General features: G+C 45.6%; 1 long non-coding RNA gene across 1 annotated transcript; it reads left to right on the top strand.

Moving 5' to 3' along the window:
• Positions 1 to 2,453: 2,453 nt before the first annotated feature.
• LOC134943633 (uncharacterized) lies at positions 2,454 to 15,335 on the top strand. The gene is made up of 2 exons (XR_010181646.1): positions 2,454 to 2,601; positions 15,102 to 15,335. It is a non-coding gene; the product is annotated as an uncharacterized LOC134943633 (long non-coding RNA).
• The last annotated feature ends 11,568 nt before the right edge of the window (positions 15,336 to 26,903 follow it).

The raw sequence follows: 26,903 nt of genomic DNA, 5'->3' as shown, positions 1-26,903 counted from the left end.
AACTGCCGGGCAATGTGTAAGGTAGAATTCAATATCTTCAGAATGTAAGGCTCCTACTGTAAGTGTTACTGGAGGTGTACGGTGAGTAATTACTTCATTGGAAAGTGGACCCCCATCTAAGCCGTGCATGGTGATACATCTATCTAACGGTATATGTGGAATGCCTAAGGCCTTAGCCCAAGTTAAATCCATAAAGTTTCCTGCAGCTCCACTGTCGACAAAAGCCGACACCAAAGAACTGAGGCTGCCAAAGGAAACTTTAACAGGGACTAATAGAGAGTTGTTTGAGGAGATAAGCTGCAGACCTAAGTGAACCCCCTCACCATTCACCTGGTCAGAGCGTTTCCCTACTTGTTCTGGCAGTTACGAGCAAAATGTCACTTATCCCCACAGTACAAACAAAGACCGGATCTTTGTCTTCTGGTTCTTTCCTCAGGAGACAGCCGAGAGACCTATCTGCATGGGCTCCTCGACGTCCTCTGGGAAGGTATAAACACAAGGACTAGACCTTACAGTTGTTCCTCTTTCAGCCCTCCGCTCTCGGAGACGACGATCAATCTTTATAGCAAGCTCCATGAGTTTATCGAGAGTCTCAGGAGCGGGGTACTGGAGGAGACTGTCTATAATAAATTCAGATAAACCGAGGCGAAACTGACTGCGCAGGGCCGGGTCATTCCAGCCACAGTCGTTCGACCAACGGCGAAACTCGGTACAATAAACCTCCGCTGGATTTCTACCTTGTTTGAGAGCGCGCAGATGACTCTCAGCGGATGCCTCTCTATCTGGGTCATCATACAAGAGCCCTAATGACTTAAAAAAGGCGTCTACAGATAACAATGCAGGATCCTCAGCTTTTAAACCATATGCCCAAGTCTGAGGATCCCCCTGGAGTAAAGAAATAATAATCCCAACCCGCTGAGATTCGGTATCAGAGGATGTAGGTCTTAAACGAAAATAAAACTTACAGGCTTCTTTAAAATGAAAAAAATCTTTTCTGTCACCGGAAAAACGGTCGGGCAAATGCATCTTTGGTTCAGGGACTACCTTCGGGGAGGCTCGCAAAAGATCTTCCTGCGATCTCACCCGAAGAGAAAGATCCTGAACCATCTGAGTAAGTTCTTGAATCTGGTTGACTAAGAGCTGACCGGGATTTGGCCCTAAACCTGTCGGATTCATGAGGCCGATAAACTCTCACAAAAACAGAATGAGAAAAAATTAAACCCCGTTTAATTTTAAGTTTTGGTATGGCCGGTAATAATGTTATGATTCCAGCACTCTGGTCTGGGGAGATCTTATAGCAAGGACCTGAGCACTGGAACGTAATGCTGGGAAAGGGAACGGGAATAGCCCCTGGCGCCCTAACTCCGTTGTCTCGCCCGTGCTGTCAGAAATCTCTTGCGAGACTATGGTTGCTTGAGCCCATGGCAGCCGCGTTTGAAGGGCGGATTACGTCTGCCCAACTCCGATGCCCCCTCAGGTCTTAATGGGAGACAAAGAGAAATCCGAGACAGGGTGATAACAAAGGGCCCTCTAACTAAACAACAAAGCCAGGGGCTACAGACTAACCTAAAACTAGAATATGTGCAGAAAACCGCCAGGGAAATGGACATCCAAAATACCCACTTGTCCACTCTCCTACCCGGCACCGCCGAGTTCCGGAGAGGACTTGTGGAAGCGGAAACCTCCGCAAATGCTCCGAAACAGAATACAAAATGAGGCGGGCTAGGCCGCAGCACGCGGCAGAGCCGCAACTCACGAAAACCACACGAGATCCTCTGGCGACTATTGCGGGCAATTGAGGACCAGAAGACTCCTTGGGATGAGATGACAACTCCAAGATTCAGGAACTCTGAGGACAGGAATGACCGGACACAGCAGGACTGGAACAGACGTTCAGCAAACCTAAGCAGCATGCAGGAAGCTATTACCGGCGTCTGTGTGAAGCACTGAGAAGGCATTTAGCAGGGAGTCCTCCAATCAGATGTTCAGAGCCTGATTAGCATAAATGCCGTGCAGCTGCCTTGCTGCACGACCAGAAGACAAGTATATGTGGTTAACTTGATTGACCCTGCAACGGGGAGCGCGGTCCGCCCGTGGCGTCCCCGTTGCTAGGGTCCAGGCGGCTCAGCGCGCCCGGCGTCCCAGCGTTGCTAGGGAGCCGGCGGCTCAGCGCGCACGGCTTCCCAGCGTTGCTAGGGACCCGGCGGCTAGCACGCTCGGCGTCCCTAGTTGCTAGGCGCCGGGCCGCGAGTACATCGCGGACCACGGCGCCTAACAGTATGATTGCCATCACCTGTGTTAAAACACCTTTCTTATAAATTAACTAGTGCAACAAAGATGACGGCAATCATAGATTATGAGGGAAGTCCAGGAGCAGAGAATTTTTTACTTAATGAAAGATGGTCTGAAGACAATTTACAGTTACCTAAAGCTGTGTCTCTATTTCAGTGCTCACTCTCTGCACTCTCCCAGGAGCCAAACAATATCAGACATGATGCACTCAGGTACGGTGCTACCATCATGTTGTCCTCCCCTGCATGACCAGCAGCTCCCTGGGCTGAGACGGAATATGAGGAGACTACAAAACCTCATGCAACAGAAGTGAGTACAACATCTGTGGAGTGGTGGGTGGTTATCTGAGGAGTTGAGGTGTAGATTAATATTGTCTGGGGAAGTGGGTTGTGTAGTAATATTGTGTGGGGTGGTGGGTGTATTACTGTTATGGGGTTGTGTACTAGTGTTACATAGGTATTCTGGAGTTATTTGGGGGCATTGCAATGTGTCAGTGATAGTGAGGAGTGATATAGGAAGAAAATACTAGTAAAATAAAGCATTTTTTATTTCTATATAATAGAGTAAAATATATACAGGTTGAGTATCCCTTATCCAAAATTCAAAATCACACATTTTCGGTACCCCTACTGAGATAATGACACATATATATGTATATTATATTATCTATCTATATAATATTAATATATATATATATATATATATATATATATATATATACACATAATGTATAATATATATATGTCATTATCTCAGTAGGGGACCCAAAAATGTGGGATTTATAATTTTGGATAAGGGATACTTAACCTGTATATTCATATTAATTCCATTGAATCTTCACCCGGAGGCATCAGATTAGGCTTCATGTGCATTACGCCTGCAATACTGGGTTGTGCATGCCTAGAATGCATGCAACTGACCAGCAATGTGGTACTGTAAGTCTCTTCATAGTGATGTCTTACTATTTGTCTCTCTCCCACACCCCATCTTGCAACTGCAGTGGGTTCTACTTAGGACAAGTGTATAACAGTTTATGGGGCAGAAGCCCGCTCTCTGCTCCTGCATGTCCTTTTCGGGACCAACCCTGCAAGCTAGCTGGGTTGGATTACCGGGTCACTGGACTCAGGTAAACCTTTTTCCACTGAGCTGCTCTCAGGTTATCACAGCAATAACCCAGGTTTTTAGTGGCAGGGAAAAGGAGTAATAGTCTGTGCTTTTCTGTTTGTCTCTTCCTAATTAAGCACATGTCCTATGAAAGAATGTAATTACTAAAATGTTTGCGGTCATCACTTGAATGTTATATATGTTGGAATGATTTAAGATTCTACATGTGTGGACAATTGGCGTTGTCCTGGATGGTGGCTTGACAGCCACAATAAAATCCTCATTCTTTCATCTGAGGAATATAGTCAGAATCAAGCAGTTAATTCCCTCTGAAGATCTGCCAAAAGTCATACATGCATTTGTATAATATCGATTAGACTACTGCAATGCCCTCTACATTGGTCTCCCAGCAATAGAATTGCACCACTTACAGCTGGTACAAAACGCAGCTGCCAGGCTGTTAACCAACCAGACCTGTTCCAGCCACATAGTACCTAGAATCTCCCATAATTCTTCTGGTGGTCGGGCTTTTAGCCACGTGGCTCGGACTCTATGGAACTTGCTTCCCCACTCAATTTTAGAGGCCCCCACGCTAGAATCCATCAAAAGCACACACAATCATTTCTTTAATTGTCCCTTTAGTACCTCCTGTCACACGCCAGAGGCGGCGTTCGCCTCGCCCCTGCGTGCCTGCTGGTCTGTGTTGCGGCCTTCGGTGGGCCACGGACTCCGGCGTCTGGCTGGCGCGGCTCCCGGCGGTTCTCCAGGGCAAGGGCACCGCCATGACACCCGGCATCACGTGGGCGGGGGACAGGTGACGTCATCAGACTGTTCCGCCAATCCAGCGGTGGCAGGAGATTCAAAGTCAGACGCTGGACAGAGCCTCGGGGCCTGAGTATCGTCTTTCCCCTGAAGTGGATGCCAGCGCTCTTGTTCCCGGCGAGAATCTCTGAAGCTGTACTCCAGTGTCTCCGGCATTTCCAGGTGCCAGTTCGCTGCACAGGTTCCAGCGTTCCCAGCGGCTGGTGTGTCTCTCTGCGGTCCAGTCACCAGTGCTCCTAGGAATCAACGTGGGCTGCGGTCTTCAATATTTCACCAAACCTTACTGTCAGAGTCCTGTATGAGGAAATCCTATATCAGGTCACCCCTGTTCCGGCCCAGTTGTGGTTCCTCTTCCCAACCATCGGAAGAATCCCCGAGTTCCCAACACCCTCAATCTAGGTCAGTGACAGTATACTCAGGCCACATGGACCCGGGGAATCGGAACCCAGAGGCAAGCACCATGCAGGACCTAGTTTCCCGAGTACAGAGTCAGGAAGCAGCACAGAATCAGGTGATGCATAATCTCCAGGAATTATCTGGCCGGCTGGATCAAATCCAGACTTCTCTGGCTTCAGTGGTTTCAGCTCCAGTTCCAGTATCCGCTCCAGTGGTTGTCTCTAGCAATGTTCCATCCTTGTCTGGAACCAGGTCACGCCTTCAGCTTCCTACTCCTCCTCGTTATAACGGGAATCCAAAGAATTGCCGTGGTTTCCTCAATCAGTGTGAGGTACATTTCGAACTCCTTTCACATAACTTTCCTACTGATCGGTCTAAAGTGGCATACATTATCTCTTTGCTTGAGGGTTCAGCGTTGGAGTGGGTGTCACCATTATGGGAGCGAACAGATCCATTGGTTGCTAGTTATACCAACTTCATCACGTCATTCCGAAGGATCTTTGATGAGCCCGGCAGGACGACCACTGCCTCTGCTGACTTGCTCCGTGTTCGACAAGGCTCGCGTTCAGTGGGACAGTATGTGATTCATTTTCAAACCATAGCTTCAGAACTGTGCTGGAATAATGATGCCCTTCGGGCTGCTTTTTGGAATGGGCTCTCTGATCGTTTAAAGGACGAGTTGATCACTAGTGATCTGCCAGATTCCTTGGAACAGTTGATCTCACTCTGTGTAAAGGTGGATCTTCGCATGCAGGAACGAGGTGGTGAACGTAGTCGGTCAGATCGGTCAAGACTCCGATCTCTTCCATCTAAGCAAACAGTTATTCCGAGTCCAGACGAACCCATGCAGATTAATCGGTCTCGGCTGTCCCCAGAAGAACGTCAGCGTCGTCGTGAGGGTAGACTCTGCCTCTACTGTGGAGCTGCGGATCATTTTCTCAAGTTTTGCAAGTCTCGCCCGGGAAACGGGCAGTCCTAGCTTGTTCTGGAGAAGTCGAGCTAGGGGTTTCTTCTCAATCTTCTCCGGCAGTGGACTGTTTACACTCTGTGTAAAGGTGGATCTTCGTATGCAGGAACGAGGTGGTGAACGTAGTCGGTCAGATCGGTCAAGACTCCGATCTCTTCCGTCTAAGCAAACAGTTATTCCGAGTCCAGACGAACCCATGCAGATTAATCGGTCTCGGCTGTCCCCAGAAGAACGTCAGCGTCGTCGTGAGGGTAGACTCTGCCTCTACTGTGGAGCTGCGGATCATTTTCTCAAGTTTTGCAAGTCTCGCCCGGGAAACGGGCAGTCCTAGCTTGTTCTGGAGAAGTCGAGCTAGGGGTTTCTTCTCAATCTTCTCCAGCAGTGGACTGTTTACTCTCCGTGTCTCTGTTTTCTGAGTCAGTAGTCAAAACCGTTAAGGCACTGTTGGACTCAGGGGCTGCGGGGAATTTTATTTCCCTTTCCTGTGCCCAGAATCTGGGTTTACAGTTGCGGTCGGTCGAACGACCTAATACGTTGACTGCTATTAATGGTACCTAAATTTCTAATGGTCTGATTTCAAGTCGTACAATGGCAATCAAGCTGCAAGTGGGAGCTTTGCATCAAGAACATCTGGAGTTCCTTGTGATTCGGGAGATGCCTCACGATCTCATTCTTGGTCTTCCTTGGCTCAAACTTCACAACCCTCACGTCGACTGGAGGTCGACACAGATAATTTCTTGGAGTCCATTTTGCCATTCAAATTGTCTCACTCCTGTCTACCCGCTCCGTGTATCTTCCAAGTCGGATGAAGGGCTTATTCCAGAGGCTCATCGGGAGTTTTCAGATGTGTTCTCGGAACAGGCGGCCGATCAGTTACCACCGCATAGACCCTGGGACTGTCCTATTGAGCTCATTCCGTGGAAAATGCCACCTCGGGGTCGCACTTATCCTTTATCAGTACCCGAGACTCAAGCTATGTCGGAATATATCAAGTCTAATCAGCAGAAGGGATTCATCCGCCCCTCTACTTCCCCGGCGGGAGCAGGTTTCTTTTTTGTGAAGAAAAAGGACGGAGGCCTGAGGCCATGTATCGACTATCGTGGTCTAAATGATGTCACCATTAAGAATAAGTATCCTTTGCCGCTCATCACGGAGCTTTTTGATAGAGTTCGCGGAGCCCGAGTTTTCACCAAGCTCGATTTAAGGGGAGCTTATAATTTGATACGTATCCGACAGGGGGACGAATGGAAGACGGCCTTCAATACTAGGGACGGGCATTATGAGTATATGGTAATGCCGTTCGGCCTCAGCAACGCCCCCGCCGTCTTCCAGGGATTCATTAATGAAATCTTTCGGGATATGTTATACCTAAATGTAGTGGTATATTTGGATGACATTCTGATATTTTCTAAGAATCTCACTGAGCACAGAGTACAGGTTAAAGAGGTACTTCTTCGATTGCGAGAGAACCATCTATACGGCAAGATTTCCAAGTGTACCTTTGAGGTCCCGTCTATTCCATTTCTTGGTTACATCATTTCGGGCACAGAGCTTCGTATGGATCCGGAGAAACTCTCTGCCATTCGGGACTGGACTCAGCCTCTTTCCCTGAAAGCGGTGCAACGATTTCTAGGGTTTGCAAATTACTACCGGAAATTCATAAGGGGTTTCTCTACCATTGTGGCGCCTATTACTGCCCTAACCAAGAAGGGGGCTGACCCAAGCCATTGGTCCTCTGAAGCTGTAGCAGCGTTCGCTCAGTTGAAGGCAGCCTTTATGACCGCTCCGGTACTTCAGCAACCAGACTTTTTAAAACCATTCTTTTTGGAAGTTGATGCTTCTACGGTAGGCATTGGTGCCGTGCTTTCGCAGTACGCTCCAGATGGGAAGTTACATCCATGTGGTTTCCATTCTCGCAAGTTCTCTCCTGCTGAACGAAATTACACCATTGGAGACAAAGAACTTTTGGCAATAAAATCTGCCTTGGAAGAATGGAGATATCTTTTGGAAGGTGCTAAACACCTAATTACGATTTTCACTGATAACAAGAATTTGCTGTATCTCAAGACGGCCCAGTGCTTGAATCCCCATCAAGCTAGATGGGCGCTCTTCTTTGCCCGATTTTCGTTTGTCATTAAGTACCGGGCTGGAAGTTTTAACACCAAGGCTGATGCCCTATCCCGTTCCTTAACGGCTTTAGATGAGGAGAATTCCGTTGAAAAGGCTTTGATTCTCAGTCCAGTTTCTATTTCAGCGGCTCCCACAGCGTTGGGCCCTCCTCCTGGAAGGATGTCTGTGCCCGCTAAATTTCGACCAAGATTGTTGCAGTGGGCTCACATTTCCAAGTTTTCCGGTCATCCTGGAGTTCAAAAGATGTGGGAATTTCTACGAAGATCTTACTGGTGGGACACTATGAAGAAGGATGTTCAAGATTATGCCAACTCGTGTCCTCAATGTGCTCAGCACAAAATTCTTCGTCTGCCTCCTGCGGGGTTGCTGCACCCATTGTCCATTCCTAAGAGGCCTTGGACCCATATCTCCATGGACTTTGTTACTGAACTGCCCCTCTCCAAGGGTCATAACACCGTCTGGGTAATTATTGACTGTTTCTCTAAGATGGCACATTTTGTTCCATTGACTGGGTTACCATCAGCTTCTAAGTTGGCTTTGTTATTTATCCGGGAACACTTCCGCCTGCACGGATTACCTCTGGAAATAGTCTCTGACCGGGGGGTACAGTTTACTGCAAGATTCTGGAGAGTCCTCTGTACGGCCTTACAAATAAAACTCAAGTTTTCATCCGCTTACCATCCACAAACCAATGGGCAAACTGAACGCGTCAATCAAGATTTAGAGACTTTTCTCCGTGTTTATCTCTCCCCCTCGCAAGATAATTGGTTGGAGCTGTTGCCTTGGGCCGAGTTTGCCCATAATCATCTATACCACTCTTCGACTGGTGAGTCTCCATTTTTTATTAATTATGGATTTCATCCCCAAGTTCCAGAATTACCCATTTGTCCTCCAGAAGAAGTTTCTGCTGCAGCCTCTACTCTCCGGCACTTCAGTCAAATCTGGAGTCGAGTTCATGCTAACCTCAAGAGAGTCTCCTGCCGCTATAAGTTCTTTGCGGATAGGAAGCGACGGGCAGCTCCTCAATACAAGGTTGGTGACAGAGTATGGCTCTCTACCCGCAATCTCCGTTAAAAGGTGCCCACTATGAAGTTCGCTCCGAGGTTCATTGGTCCTTACCCCGTGTTACAAGTCCTGAATCGGGTTGTTTGCAAATTGGGATTGCCTTCCCATCTCCGGATACCAAATTCCTTTCATGTCTCTCTTCTTCGCCCTCTTGTTTTGAACCGGTTTCATTCCAAGTCCCCAAGGCCAACCTCTGCAGAGGCTGAAGATGGTACGGACTTTGAAATCAAAGCTATTCTTGACTCTCGCTATCTTCACAAGAATCTACAGTATTTGGTGGAATGGAAAGGTTTTGGCCCAGAGGAAAGGAGCTGGGTCAAGGCTACTGAAGTTACGGCTCCCCGACTGGTGCGGATCTTCCATTCCAGACATCCAACAAAACCTGGAAAGTGTCCAGGGGCCACTCGTGGAGGAGGGGGTACTGTCACACGCCAGAGGCGGCATTCGCTGCGCTTACCCCTGCGTGCCTGCTTGTCTGTGTTGCGGCCTCCGCCTTCGGTGGACGACGGGCTCCGGCGTCTGGCTGGCGCGGCTCCCGCCGGTTCTCCAGGGCAAGGGCGCCGCCATGACACCCGGCATCACGTGGGCGGGGGGCAGGTGACGTCATCAGACTGTTCTACCAATCCAGCGGTGGCGGGAGATTCAAAGTCAGACGCCGGACAGAGCCTCGGGGCCTGAGTATCGTCTTTCCCCTGAAGTGGATGCCAGCACTCTTGTTCCCGGCGAGAATCTCTGAAGCTGTACTCCAGTGTCTCCGGGATTTCCAGGTGCCAGTTCGCTGCACAGGTTCCAGCGTTCCCAGCGGCTGGTGTGTCTCTCTGCAGTCAAGTCACCAGTGCTCCTAGGAATCAGCGTGGGCTGCAGTCCTAATCACCGTTCTCAAGTTCTGCAAATCATCAGCGTCTCAGTCACCGTTCTCAAGTTCTACGAATTATCAGCGTCTTAAACCACTGCACTTAAGTTCTTCAAATCATCAGCATCTCACTCACCGTTCTCAAGTTCTACAAATCATCAGCGTCTTAAACCACTGCACTTAAGTTCTTCAAATCATCAGCGTCTCAGTCACCATTCTCAAGTTCTACAAATCATCAGCGTCTTAAACCACTGCACTTAAGCTCTTCAAATCATCAGCGTCTCAGTCACCGTTCTCAAGTTCTACAAATCATCAGCGTCCTAAACCACTGCACTTAAGTTCTTCAAATCACCAGCATCTTAATCTCCGCTCTCAAGTTCTTTAAGTCATCTGTGTCTTTAACCACCGTTTACAAGTTCTTCAGTCACCAGTATCCTTAACATTGCTCACAAACCCTTCAATGGGCCTGGACATTCCCTCATAAGTTCCCTTTATGCTATATGACTTTAAGTTGTTCTTTTCCTGCAATAAAGCTCTTCAATATTTCACCAAACCTTACTGTCAGAGTCCTGTATGAGGAAATCCTATATCAGGTCACCCCTGTTCCGGCCCAGTTGTGGTTCCTCTTCCCAACCATCGGAAGAATCCCTGAGTTCACAACACCCTCAATCTAGGTCAGTGACACCTCCATGTGCACAGTATTTTATGAAAAGCTTTTCTGTATTTCTTTGTTTCTGTACAATATTATGTTCATTCTATCTGTTACGTGCCTTGAGTACTATTGGAGAAAGAGCACATATATAAATAAAATTATTCTTCTTCTTCTTCTTATTATTATTATTATTATTATCAATTACTAAATGCATCTTTAAAATAAAAAGCTAATTTGCTCAGTTTAGAACACAGACCCTCTTACAGTATCTAAACAGGAATATTTTTTGTTAAAATGAAGTCTTAATCGTTTGTTCTTTTACATTTTCCTCTTATCACTCATTGCTTAAAGGGATGATATCAATGCAAATGACACTTGCATTTGCAGTTTAGAGAAATGAATGTCCATCTGCTCAATCTGCCAGTTGTGGAAATGAACACATAATTGAAAAAAATGGATGACTTTCAATAAACAAGCAAAAAAATCTTTATGGTGTTTCAAATAAAAAACATGTAAATGCAGCAGCTGAAATAAGGGTATATTCTTATGCTGGCCATACATTAGTATGACTCGCATTAGATGCGAGTCGTACTAATGATCCCCACCGCCAGCCACAGGCATGCAATAGATTGTGGCGTGCCTTTGCACCGTATAATCTATTGTACCTCCGCAATTGCTGGGGGCCGGGATCGGCTGATCATATGTGTAGCACATATGATCAGCTGATGCGACGTGCGACCCGCGGGGCTGCGCATGGCATCATATTCGAACACATTAACATGCACGATGTGCATGCAATGGGTCAAATTATAGGTTGATATCATGTATTCATACACGATATCGACCTAGTGTATGGTCAGCATTATCATTTACACTTTCAGTGCTAAAGTTAAGATTCTGTGATGACCATTTAGCCACCATTATATTTAGCAATAAAGTATCTAGGAAGACTGAGAAGAGGGGAACAGGAAAATATTTTCAATCTCCACCAATTCAGGACTGGTAGCACCCTATTTTTTAATCAATATGTGATGCAAAATATTTATTACCAGTATGTCTTTACATAGAAACATAGAAACATAGAATTTGACGGCAGATAAGAACCACTTGGCCCATCTAGTCTGCCCCTTTTTTATTTTATCCTTTAGGCAATCTCAACCCTTTTTTAACCTTGATTCTTTGTAAGGATATTCATATGCCTGTCCCAAGCATGTTTAAATTGCCCTACAGTCTTAGCCTCTACCACCTCTGATGGGAGGCTATTCCACTTATCCACTACCCTTTCTGTGAAGTAATTTTTCCTTAAATTTCCCCTGAACCTCCCCCCCTCCAGTCTCAATGTATGCCCTCGAGTTCTAATACTTCTTTTCCTTTGAAGAATGTTTCCCTCCTGAACTTTGTTAAGACCCTTTATATATTTGAAAGTTTCTATCATGTCTCCCCTTTCCCTTCTCTCCTCCAAACTATACATGTTAAGATCTTTTAGCCTTTCCGGGTAAGTTTTGTGATGTAGGCCATGCACCATTTTAGTTGCCCTTCTTTGTACACTCTCTAATGTATTTATATCCTTCTGGAGATAGGGTCTCCAGAACTGGACACAGTATTCCAGATGGGGCCGTACCAATAACCTATACAGTGGCATTATCACTTCTTTTTTCCTGCTACTGATTCCTCTCCCTATGCAACCAAGCATCTGACTTGCCTTTCTCATTGCTTTGTTGCATTGCTTTCCTGCTTTCAAGTCACTTGAAATAGTGACTCCTAAATCTCTTTCCTCCTCAGTCGTTTCCATTATAGTACCCTTGATACTATACTTAGCCTTTGGGTTTTTGAGACCCAAGTGCATGATTTTGCATTTTTTAGCATTAAACTGTAGTTGCCACGTTCTTGACCATTTCTCAAGCCTACCTAGGTCATTAATAATTTGTTTGACCCCTCCCGGTGTGTCTACCCTGTTGCATATCTTTGTATCATCTGCAAAAAGGCATATCTTCCCTTCAATACCATCTGCAATGTCACCAACAAAGATATTAAAGAGAACTGGACCAAGTACAGATCCCTGGGGTACTCCACTGGTAACATTTCCCTCCATAGATTGCACTCCATTAACTACGACTGTCTGTTTCCTATCCTGCAACCAGGTTCTTATCCATTTAACTGATTTATAATCCACCCCCAGGCTTTCAAGTTTATTTAGCAGTCTGCGATGTGGGACAGTGTCAAATGCCTTACTAAAGTCTAGATATGCTACATCTACAGCTCCCCCTTGATCTATTATTTTCATCACAGAGTCAAAAAAGTCAATAAGATTTGTTTGGCATGATCTCCCACCAGTAAATCCATGCTGTTTTGGATCCTGTAAGTTGTTTGATTTAAGATATTCCACTACTCTTTCTTTTAATAGTTTTTCCATTACTTTCCCTACTACTGATGTAAGGCTTACTGGTCTGTAGTTACTTGCTTCTTCCTTGCTTCCACTTTTGTGCAGTGGAACTACATTTGCTCTTTTCCAGTCCTCTGGAATAGCACCTGTATTTAGTGACTGGTTAAATAATTCTGTTAAAGGTGTAACCAGCACATCTTTTAGCTCTTTGAGTATCCTTGGGTGTATCCCATCTGGTCCCATTGATTTATCCACTTTTAGTTTTGAAAGTTCTGTTAGGACCTTCTCCTCTGTAAATGTACTTTCATCTACCTTATTTTTATGAATGTCCTTGCAATTTAACTGTGGCCCCATCCCTTCTTCTGTAGTAAATACTGAGCAAAAATAATTATTTAGGTGATCTGCTATTGCCTTGTCTCCCTCCACCAAATGCCCACTCTCTGTCTTAAGTCTTATTATTCCTCCATTTGATTTTCTCCTTTCACTTATATACTTAAAAATAGTTTTGCCCCCTTTATCTACTGACTGGGCCATTTTCTCCTCAGCTTCTGCCTTTGCATGTCTGATCACTTTCTTAGCATCCTTCCGTCTGTCCAGATACACCTCTTTGTCGTTATTATTTTGAGTCTGTTTGTATTTCCTAAAAGCCATCTTTTTTTGCTTTCACACTAGTTGATACTACTTTTGTGAACCACACTGGCTTCCTTTTCCTGGTGCTTTTCCTAACCATTTTGATACAAAGGTCTGTTGCACTTAGTAATGCACTTTTAATTTTTTTCCACCTCTCCTGCACTCCTTCCAAGTTCCTCCAGTCTGCCAATGAATCACTTAAACATCTCCCCATTTTTGCAAAGTCTGCATTTCTAAAATCCAACACCTTTGTTTTTGTGTGAGAGGAGTTGGATCCTGTCTTTATACGAAACCATACTGCTTGATGATCACTGGATCCCAGGTGCTTACCCACATATATATCAGATATCCTATCACCATTTGTAAGAATTAGATCTAATATTGAGTCTTTGCGAGTGGGCTCCCTCACCAATTGCTTGAAAGATGCTCCCTGTAAGGAATGTAGAAATTTGCCACTTGTAGCTGAACTTGCAAAAGACCCCTCCCAATTTACATCAGGTAAATTAAAGTCTCCCATGATTATGACTTCTCCCTTAAAAGCCATTTTAGAGATGTCCAACAATAGGTTCCTGTCCAAATCCTGCCCCTGGCCTGGTGGTCTATAGATCACCCCAATGCGAATAATGTCCTTCTTCCCAGTTTCTATGGTGACCCAAAGGGCCTCAGTTTTTGCTTCAATATTTTGTATTAAAGTAGCATTTATGCTTTTTTTTCACATACATTGCTACCCCTCCTCCTATTCTTCCTATTCTATCTTTCCTAAATAAATTGTATCCTGGTATAGCTAAGTCCCAGTCATGATTCTCATTGCACCAAGACTCTGTAATTGCCACAAAATCCAGGTTATCCCTTGTCATTATCGCAATTAGCTCTGGAATTTTGTCTCCTAAGCTCCTAGCATTTGCAGACATAGCTTTAAGAATTTTTTCTGTGCATTTGTTAGTAGTAGCCATGTCCAGAGCGTACAAAATAAATGACAAGTTTAAAGTTGAAATTACCTGTTTGGGGATGTTGCTCAGTATTTGTTTTCTTTTACTAATCAGTAATCATACTCTGTCCTTACACCATGACTATACCTTACTAAATATAAATACATAGTACACCTGACCACAATGGGTAAATGTTCAAAGGAGGTAATCACCAGTCAGTATGCAATAATAAACTGTTTCACTGAGCAACTTCCCCACACATGCAATGACATTTACAAGAAATCATTACATAAAGAAACATACATAAGTTTGCATAAGAGAGAGCTGTAGTGAGCAGATTGGGGATGCCTTTTCATAGTTTTTTTTTAAAAAACAGATGATATGCATAAGATGAATTACATACTTTTGAGGCATTAAGGCAGTCCTTTTGTGGTAGTGTTGGTGTGTTGATGTTTTCCTTCTGTTTTCCTTCGGTTTAACGCAGGTATAACGCTATTTTATTATTATTAAGAGCAGATGGCAATATACCGGATTGTGTTTTAATATTTTGGGGGAAATTTACCCAAGATCCAGTTGTTGCAGTAAAAAAATTGTAATAAATACCTGATTTACTGTGATTTTTTTCCGTTATTTTCCAATTATCCGTTTATATCGTGCCCATTTTTTGTCAAAAACACAGGGATTCAGGAACTTTTCCTGGATCCATGTGTTTATCGCAAAATAACGTCAGTTATCTGGGATTTTATTTCTCCTGCCTCTCGCAGATGAAACTAAATTCCTGATAGTGTCGGCTATCCTCCCGGGAATTAATTAGCCACGGTAATTTACTACCAGTAATTGAATTCCCCCATTGTATTTCTCATATTATTTCCTTAAAGCACAATTTTGAAGGTCTTGGACTACTTTCTGATGAAGTAAAGACAGAGCTTGTAGCGCCTGGAGAAAAAGCTGAAAGTCAGGCTGAAAGGTATAGAAGAGGAAATAAGTCAGCGGTAACTTCTCCTTAGCAACCAAAGGGATTTTGGCTGTCATTTTCTATAATACAGTACAAATTTACTTACATGTGTGATTATTATAGTATCCCAATACATTTTCTAAGATTTGTTTGGTAATTTATTTGGTTTATTTTCAGATTGTGATTATTAAGCACAAGTCAATTATGGTATCTGGTCTTTAGGTCGACCACACTTGGGTTGACAGTCATTAGTTTGGCTACTATTGGTCAATATGCATTAGGCCGACATGCTCAGTAGGTCGACATGTACTAGGTGGATATGACAAAAAGTCAACATGATTTTTTTCACAATTTTTTACTTTTTTAAAAAACTTTTTCATACTTTATGATCCACGTGGACTATGATTGGGAACAATAATCTGTGCCGAGCGCAGCGGTAGCAGAGCGAGGCACCTTGCCCGAAGCATGGTGAGCGAAGCATGGCGAGTGAAGCGAGCCATGCGAGTGGACATGATGCACAAATTGGGGTTCCTGGTCACTCTACAAAGAAAACAACGCCAAAAAAACCCTCATGTCGACCTTTTGTCATGTCGACCTTGCTCATGTCAACCTAATGCTTGTGTCGACATATTATATGTGTTGACTTAGTCACTGTCGACCAATAGTGGTCGACCTAGACACTGTCGACCTAAGGTCGTCCCTATGAACCACACCCGTCAATTATATGTCCTGGTTACGCTAACAGTGACCTACTGTACAGATCCCCAGAATTTTTTTTTAGAGCCCCAACAAGGCCTACCATTTAAAAAATTAGTCAACTAACGTCATTAAATGAGGAACCACTTTTTTATTTAAAACAAGATGGGTAAGAAATGGGCATTAGATCCCTCCCATCTGTGGAAGATGTTATTTTATGTGTACTGTTTTGTTTATTGTCTGGTGATCACATACAATAACTACTAAGGGGGCACATCATTTGAAAGAGTAGACACCACTATTTCAAGACAGGGTACCAAAATGCATGTGACCTACCCCATCTATGGAAAACTATGTTTCTGTAGTGTTGGGTGATATTGTCTGTTGATCACCAGACAATAGTTGATAAGGGGGCAACAAGTTTTGAATGGTGAGACTCCCCTATATCATATTTAACTGCCAAAAAACTGTCAATGTCATTATGGGGGTAAGAGGGCTGGTAGTGGCCTCCCACCCATATACAGAAAACGTCTATTTTCTGCAGCGCAGGGTAATATTATCTGGTGATCACCAGACAATAGCTACAAGTGGACTACATTATTTGCAAGAGCAGACTCCCCTCTTTCAAATATGCGTGCCCACAAAGTTGCCGGTGTCATTATGGGGGGTGAGAGGGCACATACCGCCCTCCACCCAAAACAGAAAATGTTTTCCATAGTGCAGGGTAACATTGGGGTAATTCAGATCTGATCGTAGATGTGCTAAATTTAGCACATGTACAATCAGTTTCTCAGACATGCGGGGTGACACCCAGCACAGGGCTAGTCTGCCCCGCATGTCTGGCCGTACCACCCCGCAAAGGTGCAAAAGCATCGCACAGCAGCGATGATTTTGCACCCGCTGAGTAGCTCCCAGCGGAACACTCCTCCGTTTTCCGGTCTGGACACGCCTCGTTGTCCGGACCGCGCCCCTCCAATGGCATTCTAATGCCATTGGCACGCCCCGTCCCACCCCGCAACTGCCTCTGCCTTTCAATAACACAGAGGCGATCGCAGCCCTGAGTTGCTTTTAGCATTTCACTGGCCTCCCGGGGTGCGCACGTGCAGTGCTGCATGGGCGCACTCCACGTGCACTGCTGCATGAGCGCACTCCACGTGCACTGCTGCACAGGGGCACTCCACATAGGGATTCAGACTGCGATCGGTGCCGCTGCAGCGATCCAGTCTGAATTAGGCCCTTTGTCCGATGATCACCAGACAATGGGCCTTATTCAGCTTTCCCACTAATGCGATGCAATCACATTCGGTCGGTCTTAACCGGTTTGACGTCACACGGCCACCCCAAAAATGGTTTCGACCCGCTCCCACGACGCCGCGTTGCCACCCCCTACCACTTCTGCCTGTCAATAGGCAGATAGTTTTGCATTACTGAGATGCGATCGCATCTCCCTGCCTGGGCACGCACAGTGTGTGTGTGCACTGGGCCTAAAACAGGGAGAATGCGATCGCATCTCAGTAGCGTCTACTACTAAATAAGGCCAATAGTGCAGTTGAGTAAAAGGAATTTTACATTATAGTGAACAGAATATCACAGTGGTCGGCTCAGTGTTGAGCTGGCATTGTGATGTTCTATTCACAATAAATGTAATATTCCTTCTACTTAACTGGACCATGGGGGTTATACAGAGTTGGTCCCAGATTTTACTATAATAGCAAAATCTGCAACCATTGAAATCACATGCTGGGGCCGCCCAGCACAGGGCAAGGCTGCCTAGCATGTGTGGCGCTGCCCCATGATAAAATCTCAATTCAGTTGCAATCGCATCATGGCTGCATATGCAGGCGGTCCGGTGTCATGTTTCCTATTGCAAGAAACACAGGCAACGTCATCAGGTTGCCCTGAAAATGGCCATGATGCTCCTGTGTTTCATGCTCTCCTCCCCCCAAGGCTGCGTCACCACCCGCGGATGCCGTTGCTTGTCAATCATAATGCGATCACATCCTTCCGGGATGCGATCGCATAGTGAAAGGTCACGCATGTGCTGCATCCAACTCTGAATAAGGCCCTGTGTTTGCTGATTCAATCCTATCTAAGACATTAAGATACAGTAGGTGAGTGACTGTTGATTTTTTATGAATCATGCACCAAAGCTGTTTTACACATTTAAAATCAAGAGAGTGCTGCCTCCATACCTGTGACTGCATTGGATACAGGATGCCGGCAGCCGGGATCCCGGCGGTCAATATACCTACGCCATGATCCTGGCCGCTAGAATGCCAGCAGGGGGGCGAGCACAATGAAGCCCCTTGTGAGCACGCTGTGCTCGGCACGCTGCAAGCTCGGTGGCTCACTGCACTCACCACAGGATGTGTTCCCACTCTATGGGTGTCGTGTCATGGACACCCACGAGTAGGAATAGGTCCTGTTAGCCGGGATTCCAGCTGGTGGTATTGTCAGTGGTCGACATTTCAGCGTCGGTATCTTGACCGCCAGGAACCCGACTGCCGGCAATGTAACTAGATCCCCTGTGACTATTATATAATATATACATACATGCAATACTACCCTGCTCTTGTGCCCATTATTTTTTCTAGAGATGAGCGGGTTCGGTTCCCTGAGAACCGAACCCTACCGGACTTCACTAACTGAGCCCGGATCCGAGTCAGGCTCGGGTTTTCCCGCCTGACTCTGAAACCAGAACAGGGCAAAACGTCATCATCCCGCTGTCGGATTCTCGCGGGATTTGGATTCCATATATGGGGCTGCGCGTCACCGCCATTTTCACTCCAGCATTGGAGAGTGGAGAGAGAGAGGACGTGTCTCCGTCCTCAGTGACCTGCATCTGTTCAGTGGTAGTGTCTTGTGCTGCATCAGTCCAGTCACAGTGGTTGTGTCCTCTGCTGCCATATGTCCAGTGCTGCTGTATAAGTCCAGTGCAGTGGTGCTGTCTTGTGCTGCATCAGTCCAGTGGTGGTGTCTTGTGCTGCATCAGTCCAGTCACATTGGTGGTGTCCTCTGCTGCCATATGTCCAGTCCGTATAAATCCAGTGATACTGCTGTATAATTCCAGTGGTACTGGTGTATAAATCCAGTCCAGTGATACTGCCGTATATGTCCAGTGATACTGCCGTATGTGTCCTGCGGTACTGCCACATAAATCCAGTGATACTGCCGTATAATTCCAGTGGTACTGGCATATAATTCCAGCAGTACTGGTGTATAAATCCAGTCCAGTGATTCTGCCGTATATGTCCAGTGGTACTGACATGTAATTCCAGTAATACTGACGTATAATTCCAGTGATACTGCCCTATAATTCCAGTGGTACTGGCGTATAATTCCAGCGGTACTGGCGTATAAATCCAGTCCAGTGATACTGCCGTATATATGTCCAGTGGTACTGCCATATAATTCCAGTCCAGTGATACTGCTGTATAAGTTCAGTGGTACTGCCGTATAAATCCAGTACAGTGGTGCTGTCTTGTGCTGCATCAGTCCAGTGGTGATGTCTTGTGCTGCTATAAGTCCAGTGGTGGAGTCCTGTGCTGTATATTATTTACTCCAAATAAAAGGCTTATTATATATTACTTATATTCTTATCCATATCATTTTTACAGGGTTTGCCGTGTGTGTTTGTGTGGTTTAGGGGTACGCTCTCCTGTGCCACCAACATTGTGCGTGTATTACAACTGGGCAAATTCCAGCATGTCCCATGTTGTTTGTGCCGCACACTTGTGTCACTTAGCTTAGTCATACAGTTACCTCATTGCACCTCTTTTACTCCTTTGCATGATGTGCTGTTTGGGTACTATTTTTTTTAAGTGCCATCCTGTCTGTAACTGCAGTGCCACTCCTAGATGGGCCAGGTGTTTGTGCCGCACACTTGTGTCACTTAGCTTAGTCATACAGCTACCTCATTGCACTTCTTTTTCTTCTTTGCATGATATGCTGTTTGGGGCCTATTTTTTAAATCTGCCATCCTGTCTGCCACTGCAGTGCCACTCCTAGATGTGCCAGGTGTTTGTGCCGCACACTTGTGTCGCTTAGTTTAGTCATACAGCTACCTCGGTGCAACTTTTAGGCCTAAAAACAATATTGTGAGGTGTGAGGTGTTCAGAATAGACTGGAAATGAATGCTATTGAGGTTAATAATACCGTAGGATCAAAATTACCCCCAAATTCTGTGATTTTAGCTGTTTTTTTTTTCTTCAAAAATCATCCAGATCCAAAACTAAAACACGAAAGGGTGGCTTTGGCAAAACCATTTCAGATCTAAAACACGAGGATGGAAACAGAACCAAAGCACATAACATGAAAAGTGAACGCCGCACATCTCTAATTCCCCCCCCTTATTTTGACCCTAATATCCACCAACTTATCTTCTCAGATACCACCCAGTTTTTGAAAGACAAGCTTGAGATACAGGCTTAGTATTAAACAAAATATTCCTTGTTACAGACTTGTAAACAAATTAGCCCCATTGGTTAACACCAAATTCATGCAAACTTGACACCAATTTCATTGAATTATTATTATGACAAGTTACCTTTTTGACTTTAATTGTAATTTTAGAAATCTACTGTAGTAACTTACTTGTATTTTCAATATTCAAATATAGTTTATGTATTTAAAGTAGTGATGTGCACCGGAAATTTTTCGGGTTTTGTGTTTGGGTTCGATTCCGCGGCCGTGTTTTGGATTCGGACGCGTTTTGGCAAAACCTCACCGAAATATTTTTGTCGGATTCGGGTGTGTTTTGGATTCGGGTGTTTTTTTCAAAAAACCCTAAAAAACAGCTTAAATCATAGAATTTGGGGGTCATTTTGATCCCATAGTATTATTAACCTCAATAACCATAATTTCCACTCATTTCCAGTCTATTCTGAACACCTCACACCTCACAATATTATTTTTAGTCCTAAAATTTGCACCGAGGTCGCTGGATGGCTAAGCTAAGCGACCCAAGTGGCCGACACAAACACCTGGCCCATCTAGGAGTGGCACTGCAGTGTCAGACAGGATGGCACTTCAAAAAAATACTCCCCAAACAGCACATGATGCAAAGAAAAAAAGAGGCGCACCAAGGTCGCTGTGTGACTAAGCTAAGTGACACAAGTGGCCGACACAAACACCTGGCCCATCTAGGAGTGGCACTGCAGTGTCACGCAGGATGGCCCTTCAAAAAAATACTCCCCAAACAGCACGACGCAAAGAAAAAAAGAGGCGCAATGAGGTAGCTGTGTGACTAAGCTAAGCGACCCTAGTGGCCAACACAAACACCTGGCCCATCTAGGAATGTCACTGCAGTGTCACGCAGGATGGCCCTTCAAAAAAATACTCCCCAAACAGCACGACGTAAAGAAAAAAAGAGGCGCAATGAGGTAGCTGTGTGACTAAGATAAGCGACCCAAGTGGCCGACACAAACACCTGGCCCATCTAGGAGTGGCACTGCAGTGTCAGACAGGATGGCACTTCAAAAAAATTGTCCCCAAACAGCACATGATGCAAGGAAAAATGAAAGAAAAAAGAGGTGCAAGATGGAATTGTCCTTGGGCCCTCCCACCCACCCTTATGTTGTATAAACAGGACATGCACACTTTAACGAACCCATCATTTCAGCGACAGGGTCTGCCACACGACTGTGACTGAAATGACTGGTTGGTTTGGGCCCCCACCAAAAAAGAAGCAATCAATCGCTCCTTGCACAAACTGGCTCTACAGAGGCAAGATGTCCACCTCATCATCATCGTCCGATTCATCACCCCTTTCACTGTGTACATCCCCCTCCTCACAGATTATTAATTCATCCCCACTGAAATCCACCATCTCAGGTCCCCGTGCACTTTCTGGAGGCAATTGCTGCTGGTGAATGTCTCCACGGAGGAATTGATTATAATTCATTTTAATGAACATCATCTTCTCCACATTTTCTGGAAGTAACCTCTTACGCCGATTGCTGACAAGGTGAGCGGCGGCACTAAACACTCTTTCGGAGTACACACTGGAGGGAGGGCAACTTAGGTAGAATAAAGCCAGTTTCTGCAAGGGCCTCCAAATTGCCTCTTTTTCCTGCCAGTATACGTACGGACTGTCTGACGTGCCTACTTGGATGCGGTCACTCATATAATCCTCCACCATTCTTTCAATGGTGAGAGAATCATATGCAGTGACAGTAGACGACATGTCAGTAATCGTTGGCAGGTCCTTCAGTCCGGACCAGATGTCAGCACTCGCTCCAGACTGCCCTGCATCACCGCCAGCGGGTGGGCTCGGAATTCTTAGCCTTTTCCTCGCACCCCCAGTTGCGGGAGAATGTGAAGGAGGAGCTGTTGACGGGTCACGTTCCGCTTGACTTGACAATTTTCTCACCAGCAGGTCTTTGAACCCCTGCAGACTTGTGTCTGCCGGAAAGAGAGATACAACGTAGGTTTTAAATCTAGGATCGAGCACGGTGGCCAAAATGTAGTGCTCTGATTTCAACAGATTGACCACCCGTGAATCCTGGTTAAGCGAATGAAGGGCTCCATCCACAAGTCCCACATGCCTAGCGGAATCGCTCTGTTTTAGCTCCTCCTTCAATGTCTCCAGCTTCTTCTGCAAAAGTCTGATGAGGGGAATGACCTGACTCAGGCTGGCAGTGTCTGAACTGACTTCACGTGTGGCAAGTTCAAAGGGTTGCAGAACCTTGCACAACGTTGAAATCATTCTCCACTGCGCTTGAGACAGGTGCATTCCACCTCCTTTGCCTATATCGTGGGAAGATGTATAGGCTTGAATGGCCTTTTGCTGCTCCTCCATCCTCTGAAGCATATAGAGGGTTGAATTCCACCTCGTTACCACCTCCTGCTTCAGATGATGGCAGGGCAGGTTCAGGTGTGTTTGGTGGTGCTCTAGTCTTCTGTACGCGGTGCCTGAACGCCGAAAGTGGCCCGCAATTCTTCGGGCCACCGACAGCATCTCTTGCACACCCCTGTCGTTTTTTAAATAATTCTGCACCACCAAATTCAAGGTATGTGCAAAACATGGGACGTGCTGGAATTTGCCCAGATGTAATGCACGCACAATATTACTGGCGTTGTCCGATGTCACAAATCCCCAGGAGAGACCATTTGGGGTAAGCCATTCTGCGATGATCTTCCTCAGTTGCCGTAAGAGGTTTTCAGCTGTGTGCGTATTCTGGAAAGCGGTGATACAAAGCGTAGCCTGCCTAGGAACAAGTTGGCGTTTGCGAGATGCTGCTACTGGTGCCGCCGCTGCTGTTCTTGCAGCGGGAGGCAATACATCTACCCAGTGGGCTGTCACAGTCATATAGTCCTGAGTCTGCCCTGCTCCACTTGTCCACATGTCCGTGGTTAAGTGGACATTGGGTACAACTACATTTTTTAGGACACTGGTGACTCTTTTTCTGAGGTCTGTGTACATTTTCGGTATCGCCTGCCTAGAGAAATGGAACCTATATGGTATTTGGTACCGGGGACACAGTACCTCAATCAAGTATATAGTTGGCTCTGAAGTAACGATGGATACCGGAACCACGTTTCTCACCGCCCAGGCAGCCAAGGCCTGAGTTATCTGCTTTGCAGCAGGATGACTGCTGTGAAAATTTCATCTTCCTCGCAAAGGACTGTTGGACAGTCAATTGCTTACTGGAAGTAGTACAAGTGGTCTTCCGACTTCCCCTCTGGGATGCCGATCGACTCCCAGCAGCAACAACAGCAGCGCCAGCAGCAGTAGGCGTTACACTCAAGGATGCATCGGAGGAATCCCAGGCAGGAGAGGACTCGTCAGACTTGCCAGTGACATGGCCTGCAGGACTATTGGCTTTCCTGGGTAAGGAGGAAATTGACACTGAGGGAGTTGGTGGTGTGGTTTGCGGGAGCTTGGTTACAAGAGGAAGGGATTTAGTGGTCAGTGGACTGCTTCCGCTGTCGCCCAAAGTTTTTGAACTTGTCACTGACTTATGATGAATGCGCTGCAGGTGACGTATAAGTGAGGATGTTCCGAGGTGGTTAACGTCCTTACCCCTACTTATTACAGCTTGACAAAGGCAACACACGGCTTGACACCTGTTGTCCGCATTTGTGTTGAAATAATTCCACACCGAAGAGCTGATTTTTTTTGTATTTTGACCAGGCATGTCAATGGCCATATTCGTCCCACGGACAACAGGTGTCTCCCCGGGTGCCTGACTTAAACAAACCACCTCACCATCAGAATCCTCCTTGTCAATTTCCTCCCCAGCGCCAGCAACACCCATATCCTCATCCTGGTGTACTTCAACACTGACATCTTCAATTTGACTATCAGGAACTGGACTGCAGGTGCTCTTTCCAGCACTTGCAGGGGGCGTGCAAATGGTGGAAGGCGCAAGCTCTTCCCGTCCAGTGTTGGGAAGGTCAGGCATCGCAACCGACACAATTGGACTCTCCTTGGGGATTTGTGATTTCGAAGAACGCACTGTTCTTTGCTGTGCTTTTGCCAGCTTAAGTCTTTTCTTTTTTCTAGCGAGAGGATGAGTGCTTCCATCCTCATGTGAAGCTGAACCACTAGCCATGAACATAGGCCAAGGCCTCAGCCGTTCCTTGCCACTCCGTGTCGTAAATGGCATATTGGCAAGTTTACGCTTCTCCTCAGACGCTTTTAATTTTGATTTTTGGGTCATTTTACTGATCTTTTGTGTTTTGGATTTTTGTACTATGACATTGGGCATCGGCCTTGGCAGACGACGTTGATGGCATTTCATCGTCTCGGCCATGACTAGTGGCAGCAGCTTCAGCACGAGGTGGAAGTGGATCTTGATCTTTCCCTATTTTTTTAACCTCCACATTTTTGTTCTCCATATTTTAATGCGCACAACTAAAAGGCACCACAGGTATACAATGTAGATGGATGGATAGTATACTTTATGGATGACGAGTGCCGACACAGAGGTAGGTACAGCAGTGGCCTACCGTACTGCTATATACAGTATAATGGACCTGGTGGACACTGTCAGCAGACTGCGTTTATAGTATAAAAAAAAAGACACCACAGGTATACAATGTAGATGGATGGATAGTATACTTATGGACGACGAGTGACGACACAGAGGTAGGTACAGTAGTGGCCTACCGTACTGCTATATACAGTATAATGGACCTGGTGGACACTGTCAGCAGACTGCGTTTATAGTATAAAGAAAAAAAGACACCACAGGTATACAATGTAGATGGATGGATAGTATACTTATGGACGACGAGTGACGACACAGAGGTAGGTACAGCAGTGGCCTACCGTACTGCTATATACAGTAAAATGGACCGGGTGGACACTGTCAGCAGACTGCGTTTATAGTATAAAGAAAAAAAGACACCACAGGTATACAATGTAGATGGATGGATAGTATACTTATGGATGACGAGTGACGACACAGAGGTAGGTACAGCAGTGGCCTACCGTACTGCTATATACAGTATAATGGACCTGGTGGACACTGTCAGCAGACTACGTTTATAGTATAAAGAAAAAAAGACACCACAGGTATACAATGTAGATGGATGGATAGTATACTTATGGACGACGAGTGACGACACAGAGGTAGGTACAGCAGTGGCCTACCGTACTGCTATATACAGTATAATGGACCTGGTGGACACTGTCAGCAGACTGCGTTTATAATTTAAAGAAAAAAAAGACACCACAGGTATACAATGTAGATGGATGGATAGTATACTTATGGACGACGAGTGACGACACAGAGGTAGGTACAGCAGTGGCCTACCGTACTGCTATATACAGTATAATGGACCTGGTGGACACTGTCAGCAGACTGCGTTTATAGTATAAAGAAAAAAAGACACCACAGGTATACAATGTAGATGGATGGATAGTATACTTATGGACGACGAGTGACGACACAGAGGTAGGTACAGCAGTGGCCTACCGTACTGCTATATACAGTATAATGGACCTGGTGGACACTGTCAGCAGACTGCATTTATAGTATAAAAAAAAAAGACACCACAGGAGTGTTTTTCAGGCAGACAAACGTATACTGGTGGTCACTGTCAGCAAAACTGTGCACTGTACTCCTGCTTTAGCTGCTCCCCAGTCCCCACAATTAAGCAGTGTGAGCACTCAGCACAGATATATCATGCAGCACACTGAGCACAGATATGGTATGGAGCGTTTTTTTCAGGCAGAGAACGGATAAAAAACTGGTGGTCACTATTAGCAAAACTCTGCACTGTACTCCTCCTAACAGCTGCTCCCCAATCCTCCCCACAGTAAGCTAAGCAATCAGATCAACTGTGTAGTATATAACTATATAAACGGAAAGGACGCCAGCCACGTCCTCTCCCTATCAATCTCAATGCACGTGTGAAAATGGCGGCGACGCGCGGCTGCTTATATAGAATCCGAATCTCGCGAGAATCCGACAGCGGGATGATGACGTTCGGGCGCCATACGGGAGAATCCGAGTATGGCTCGGACCCGTCTAAAAAGGGTGAAGTTTGGGGGGGGGGTTCGGTTTCTCGGAAACCGAACCCGCTCATCACTAATTTAAAGAAAGTGAAATTTTTTTGTGGTCATCAGTCTGTATTAATCTGCACATTCTTTCACAATTTTTAGGGATTCAAATCTACCTTAATACATTTTAAAGACTTTTGATTATGGTTAACTTCAGAATGAAATGTATTCTGATGTAGATGCTGAATTCCCAGAATCCTCTGCAGTGTGTGGCATCAGATTGCAGATCAAAACAGTGACAACTGTTTCATTTTGTTTCCATTCATTTCACAAATGTGCCTACTTTGTACGGCCAGACAAAGCTATTGTCCTTCAGTTTAAAATTATTAATTGTGTGGCTGTTGTAGTTTATGTCAGAAAATACAGGTTCCTTTTTTTTTTCCAAGCAGATATAAATTATAAGGGAATGATGGTGTACATTTGTAGAAGATATTCCACACCATACAGATACGTCCTCATACATCCAGCCTCAATACGCCATGCAAAGAAAGATGTCTGGCCTGGGTCCCTAGGCCCCAT

This window comes from Pseudophryne corroboree, chromosome 7, assembly GCF_028390025.1.
Source record: "Pseudophryne corroboree isolate aPseCor3 chromosome 7, aPseCor3.hap2, whole genome shotgun sequence".
In the NCBI taxonomy this organism is placed as follows: Eukaryota; Metazoa; Chordata; class Amphibia; order Anura; family Myobatrachidae; genus Pseudophryne; species Pseudophryne corroboree.
The sequence above is the reverse complement of the archived record's forward strand: the minus strand, read 5'-3'. Positions and strand labels throughout refer to the sequence as shown.